Source organism: Ixodes scapularis, unplaced genomic scaffold, assembly GCF_016920785.2.
Source record: "Ixodes scapularis isolate PalLabHiFi unplaced genomic scaffold, ASM1692078v2 PGA_scaffold3__209_contigs__length_174095766, whole genome shotgun sequence".
Classification (NCBI taxonomy): domain Eukaryota; kingdom Metazoa; phylum Arthropoda; class Arachnida; order Ixodida; family Ixodidae; genus Ixodes; species Ixodes scapularis.
In genome coordinates this window covers 97,874,674-97,881,908 of record NW_024609868.1, presented here as the reverse complement: position 1 = coordinate 97,881,908, position 7,235 = coordinate 97,874,674, and positions in this window count along the sequence as shown.

Sequence of the window (7,235 nt, the reverse complement as noted above, 5' to 3'; positions counted from 1 at the left end):
GCCTCGGACGACCAAGCGTACCGTAGTGACGAGTTTTGCCACTTGGAGGCGTCAACGCGTTACAATCTCGCTTTGTCGAAGTACCCAAGGGCTGTAGAGATCGCGGGGCCAGCACGCGCACCAAACCTGAGAACAACCGAAGCACGCGTTTGCACGTCGCGCGAGAGCTGAAACCAAGGTGGCTCACTTCGTTTTGGCTCTTTCCACCAAGACGCCTCGGTATTGCGTTCAGGCCTAGGCAATCTATACCAGTGAGCGGACATACCGCTGCGGCGCTGCTTTCAGAGGTATGTTGTCGTCACGCAAGCTTCATAACCAACTACCAGGTGGTTTTTGATTATCGTTTAATTCACTTTAAAATATGTTTTCTTGCGTTTTCTAGCGCAATATTTATGTTTCTGTGGTTGTGCTGCTACCTGCGTCGTGTTGAAACAAAGAAATGAGCTCCAGAATTTGGTTTCCGTACCCCTTTAAGGCCAGCTGAACTAGAAAAAACATACACATAAAGAAAAGACCATTCACACCGCTGGACTAACAACTGATTTTCTTTTTCCTCCTCTTCTACTACAAGCCACACTTGAGGGAACAATTCTCTTTTCCTCTTTTTTGCTTTCTAATTCACCTTAAATTTTTTTTTCCTAATTCCCTTTAAGATGCTAACCCCGAAGAAATCTTTTTTTCTTTCTCGTGAAGCACGAGAGAAGGTGCACTAACGCAGTCATCGCCTTTTTCCTCAATGGCAAGTGCCTCTAGGATTTCACGTCCCAGTTTTGTTTTGTTCCTTGCCACGATGTTTACGTCGTAGAACAGTGCCGAACATTGACACGCACGACAATGGGTTGGCAAGTGTCCTCCTGCTGACAGGGTTCTCACTGATGCAGCGTGCTCCCTCGTCCGATCGTTAATGCATCGGCCGGTTTGTCCGATGTAACTTCGGCCGCATGTCAGCGGAATGTGGTACACCACCTCCTTTTCACACAGGGCGTATGGAGACTTGTGAACTGTGCCACACCTCTTCTCGTTGTTACTTCGCTCCTGGTTAACCCGGCGACACATGGAATAGGCTTTGTTTGGGGCCGAACATATTACCTGAACGCCTTGCCGTCCAGCTACCTTCTTCAACTTGTGGGCCATCCCGTGAACATAGGGTGCTACCACCACCGCATGTCGAGTCTTTTTCTTTTCCTTTGTGCTTTTATTCGTGCACCCTAATCCGCGCTTGATGGTCCTGCACACCTGCTCGCAGATCGCTACCAGGAGCGGTTTTGGGTGCCCAGCTTCCTGTAGTCTCGAGACCTGAGTTTTAAAACTTCGCTCAACTTGATGGTGACAGGTCTTCTTTAGGGCGGATATCAGGGCTGTGGTGGCCACCCCTCGTTTAACATTCTTGGAGTGCCCCGAGTCAAAAGGTAGAAAGCCTTTGCACGACCTGGCTTGGTATCTCCAGCACACGTGGTTACTTTTGAATTCCAATGCCAGGTCCAGGAACCTGATGGAATTATCCGCGGGGAGTTCATGGGTGAATTTGAGTCCCAAGCAGCTCTGTTCAAAGCATCGCATCACTGTGTCTCGGCACCCGTCTCTTTCTTCATCTACCTTTGTGTTGCATAGAATTAAAAAATCATCGACGTACCTGAAGATGCCTTCAATCCTTGGATCTTTCAATCTTTCTTGAATGGCACTTCCGCAAGCCGCGAGGAAGACATCGCTGAGGTACGGAGCCACGCGTGAGCCAATGCATACTCCACGTCTTTGTACATATGACGAATTCTCGTGCGACACTACTGTTGCCGTGAGGTACACACGTAGGAGCTCTAAGAAACTGTCCAGGTTCATGCCGGCTGCGTTCTGGAAAGCTATGACACCCTGCTGTTCGATGGTCTTTCGAAGAATTGATAGCAGGCTTGCTTGTGGTATGGAGTAATATAAGTCCTGAATGTCGATAGAAAACCCGGAAACAATGTCAGACCCCTTCTCCCGAATAAAGGCGATCACACTTTCGGAGTTGGGAATCTTGAAAGGATCTTGCGTCGTACACTGGGACAATTGCTTTGCCAGATACATCGACACCTGTCCTTGCCATGTGTTTCTTTCGGAGACTATAGCCCGAAAAGGAACGCCATCCTTGTGTGTTTTTGCTGAAAAAAACATTGACAGGTGGGTCTCCTTTGTTCCTTTGATTTTCGTTACGAGGCTTCCTTGACGGTTGTCCTCGAATATTTCCAGGATGGCCTTTTTTGCTGATTTAGTTCTTTTTTCTTCCACTGGAATGAAATTCTTAGCCACGGCTTGAGTGGCCTCTTGTTCATACTTTTCAGAATCCAGCACCACAAACCCTCCCTCTTTATCCGATACACAAAGCCTGAGGCCTTTGGTCCGCAATTCATGTACTGTTGATTCAAAGCTAAACTTCTGATGCGCTTGGCCCCTTAGGTTTTCTAGGCAGTCAATCCCTTCATTAATGATCTGCGAAACTTTCTCTTCTGGAGCTTTTGACGCAATGGACCGTACTAGAGCCACCTTGTCCACGGCTTCCATCCTTGGGGGAATTCCGAACTTTGGTCCTTTTTCAAGCACACGTTCCGCCTGCGCCGAAAGACGAACATCTCCAATTACTTGGATAGGGGACATTTTTGGACAAGCCTTGCTCTTTCTTGCCATGTGAACCTTCCATGTAGGAAGAAAGCATTCTTTCCATAAACGCTCTGTCAGGCATCTTGTCTTCGTCATTTGGTTGAGGAATATGTTGTAGCTGAGACATTTCACTCGCAGGAAATCTGCGAGTAAGCGTACTTGGCGCCACGAGTCCGACCTGAGGATTTTCGAGACTCGCTGGGCATGTCCCTGAGAGGGTTCAAATATCCCAAAGCATTGTTGTACCTCATCCACGAGGATCTTCTTTTTGATACACCAGAACGCAGCCGGCATGAACCTGGACAGTTTCTTAGAGCTCCTACGTGTGTACCTCACGGCAACAGTAGTGTCGCACGAGAATTCGTCATATGTACAAAGAAGTGGAGTATGCATTGGCTCACGCGTGGCTCCGTACCTCAGCGATGTTTTCCTCGCGGCTTGCGGAGGTGCCATTCAAGAAAGATTGAAAGATCCAAGGACTGAAGGCATCTTCAGGTACGTCGAGGATTTTTTTAATTCTATGCAACACAAAGGTAGATGAAGAAAGAGACGGGTGCCGAGACACAGTGATGCGATGCTTTGAACAGAGCCGCTTGGGACTCAAATTCACCCATGAACTCCCTGTGGATAATTCCATCAGGTTCCTGGACCTGGCATTGGAATTCAAAAGTAACCACGTGTGCTGGAGATACCAAGCCAGGTCGTGCAAAGGCTTTCTACCTTTTGACTCGGGGCACTCCAAGAATGTCAAACGAGGGGTGGCCACCACAGCCCTGATATCCGCCCTAAAGAAGACCTGTCACCATGAAGTTGGGCGAAGTTTTAAAACTCAGGTCTCGAGACTACAGGAAGCTGGGTACCCAAAACCGCTCCTGGTAGCGATCTGCGAGCAGGTGTGCAGGACCATCAAGCGTGGATTAGGGTGCACGAATAAAAGCACAAAGGAAAAGAAAAATACTCGACATGCGGTGGTGGTAGCACCCTATGTTCACGGGATGACCCACAAGTTGAAGAAGGTAGCTGGACGGCAAGGCGTTCAGGTAATATGTTCGGCCCCAAACAAAGCCTATTCCATGTGTCACCGGGTTAACAAGGAGCGAAGTAACAACGAGAAGAGGTGTGGCACAGTTCACAAGTCTCCATACGCCCTGTGTGAAAAGGAGGTGGTGTACCACATTCCGCTGACATGCGGCCGAAGTTACATCGGACAAACCGGCCGATGCATTAACGATCGGACGAGGGAGCACGCTGCATCAGTGAGAACCCTGTCAGCAGGAGGACACTTGCCAACCCATTGTCGTTCGTGTCAATGTTCGGCACTGTTCTACGACGTAAACATCGTGGCAAGGAACAAAACAAAACTGGGACGTGAAATCCTAGAGGCACTTGCCATTGAGGAAAAAGGCGATGACTGCGTTAGTGCACCTTCTCTCGTGCTTCACGAGAAAGAAAAAAGATTTCTTCGGGGTTAGCATCTTAAAGGGAACTAGGAAAAAAAAATTAAGGTGAATTAGAAAGCAAAAAAGAGGAAAAGAGAATTGTTCCCTCAAGTGTGGCTTGTAGTAGAAGAGGAGGAAAAAGAAAATCAGTTGTTAGTCCATCGGTGTGAATGGTCTTTTCTTTATGTGTATGTTTTTTTCTAGTTCAGCTGGCCTTAAGTGAACTATGAACCAACTAGCTCAGCTCAAGCCTGTTAATGATTTCAGGCTTTCACCATGCTCATTACAAACACCATCGAACTTGTTGTTCGCAAGGTAATGACGTCACGAAAGGTAACCAAACGATGGCGCCACCGAAACATCTCGCCGCTAATAGAGACTGCTCTGAAAAAGTGGCCCCGATCTGTCCACAAGAACTGAGCTAATGGTGAACACAACGCTGCCATTTCTCCCGCAGCGGCCGTTCGAGGAACTGCACGTGACTTCCATTTTGGCTTTAATCGGCCATTCAGGCGCCGAAACAGACACAGCGGAAGAGGCTACAGGGGTGCCACCCCCGTCTCCCCAGCGGACGCGCCGCGCCTTACTACCGAAGTTAAAATGCACCTAGGTCGGGACGCGCTACCTGAAAGTACCGCTGAACATGGTTGTATAAAAACAATATTAATTGTGCCGCAAAACCCTGCAAACTAAAGATTTTAAAGACATCACGCGCCAATCATTTTGTACCAAACTCCAATGAATTTCATACAAAAAGAGTCTTTTCCGTTTGTTTTTACGCAAAACCAGGCTTTCTAACAGCTCAAGGTGACCACAGTACAGACAAATGATAAAGAGTGGCGCTGTTGTCGTATTTAGCTCGGTCTCGGTGGACGCCAGCGGCCCAAGTTTCCACGGCGAGTTTCCCAACTGAGTGTTTTAGTATCGTTGGGCGGCACCCAGAGCGAATGGACCTTTTCCACATACCGACGGCACCAGGCGGTGGCTGCACAAACTAAAAATCGAGGAAGTGACCTACCTGCGCTACCAATCGATTATGGAGGCTACACTACCAGTTTCTTAGCTTTCAGAGCAGCTGCGCGTGCCCAGCCGGCCCAGCGCGACTTTAAAGAGGGGAATCCGTGGCGTCCACCCAAACGTCGTGTTTTCCTTTCCGTCGACGTTCTTTTTTTGTGTAACACAATTACATATATATACTCCAGTTACGTGTTCTGCTCGCTAATATAAAACCTCCTTCCGAATTTCCTCAATTTTTCGTTCCGACTTCCGCCGCTTGGCATCGGGCGCTCGCGCGTGCGCAGGACGCTTCTCGGAAAAGGTCCATTCTTTCCTTTGCCTGACTGTGCGCCGACGACGACCAGAGTTTCCCCAGGAGCGGTGGAATATGTACGACTCCACTCTTCACGATAAAGACCGAACGAACAACACCTGCAAAGGATGGAATACCGGGTTTCAGAAGCCTGTCGGCCACGCCCATCCAAGCGTCTGGAGGCTGATTGAATGCCTACAGCAAAATCAGGCGCTCGTTGCCACGGCATTGACACAAGTCCGGAAAGGTGAACCCTCAGAGAAGCGGGTGCAAAAACCCACTCTGCACCTGCAGAATCGTCTGAAAAATATTTTCGAGGGGTTCCAGGTACACCCATATTCACCAAGACTGCTGGAGCTAGTAAAAGACAGCATTCGCTTCTAACCAATCGATAAATGAACTTGTTTCTACTGTAATCAACAAACCATGCACTTGTCATATTTAATTTATCGTTGCATTTGTGTCGCACGTACGCACCTAAGTTGTCTGCACTCGTGTTAAGACCAGCATGAAATTTTCTCCAAGTGAGCTTCTGCCCGGGTTTGTGAAAAAAATGGGTGAGCTTTTGTCCGGTGAGCTTCTGTCTGGTGAGCTTCTGTCCGGTGAGCTTCTGTCCGGTGAGCTTTTGTCCGGCCACGTGGAGGCAAAGCCAAAGGCCCTTTACGATAGTAACACAAGATTCACACCACCTGTAGGAGTACACCAGCAGTATTGTTACAAGCTCATGTCACCAGCAGATTTTTTTCCTTGCCCTCATGCCACGCTTCTTTGTGTACTCATCTCACTGGTAGGATTTCTTCGGTGTTAGTGATGCTGCTTACCCCCCTAGCCCCAGCCTTGCGCAAGATTGTGGTATGAACATCGTACACATGGAGTGCTCCTCCCCAAGGACTAGAAATATATAAGGCAGCAAGTTTTTAGCCACAGCCAGGGTTGCATTGTTCAACCAAGACATCAATCACTAATGCAAACGTTTTACGAGATACACATGATGAACCAGCCCTTTGTGACATGTCACACATTTTTCAGGGTCGATAGCATCTGGAGCGGGCACAGATGATATAAAAACAGCATTCCAGCTTTTTTTTTTTTTTTTTTTTTTTTTTTTTAACAAATGTATATCGACGACGTGGTTGCGAGGGCACCGTTACGTTTCCGGCGGTTCGACGAAGGAACGGCTGCCGAAAAATATACTCTCTGCCACTGGAAGACGATGTCCGTTTATTGGAAAAGCAGTCTGGCTTATAATGACCCTTACAGGTACCGGACATTTCCTCGAATGTTATCTTATCGAATAAGTGGACATCTCATGGAACGCCATTTCAATGAGTCACTTGATGCCGTTTCATAGAATTTCCTTTTACTGAATTTTAGAGTAATACAATACCTTTTACATAATTTACTATTGCTTTTGAAATAGTTTTAACGCAACTCTAAATTCACCAGAAATAGAATTACTACCCGGTAAATTTTTTGTCCACCTAAAAGTTGGCTACTGAATCATAGAAGGTATCATATCAAAATTTGAGTGAATACGCTATTTATTCTTTTCTGGCGAGGTAGGTGGCTGTTCTCAGCCACACACTTTTTTCCACTTCATCCCTCTATTTATTCACCCGTGAAAGGCACTTTCTTAGGAGATAAACAGCTATTCTCCTCAGCGCCTTTTTTATTTTGTATTTGTCGATTTACCTATGTTTCATTCTATCCTAGGAGAATAACTTTCTTTTCAAGAACATATATGTTCCTAAAAAAAAAACGCATCTCCCCTCTTCGGTAATTTATTGTAACAGACAGAACCGTCGGCCTGTGGGATCTTCAACATGCAGTATATATTCTGTGTGTCGAATATC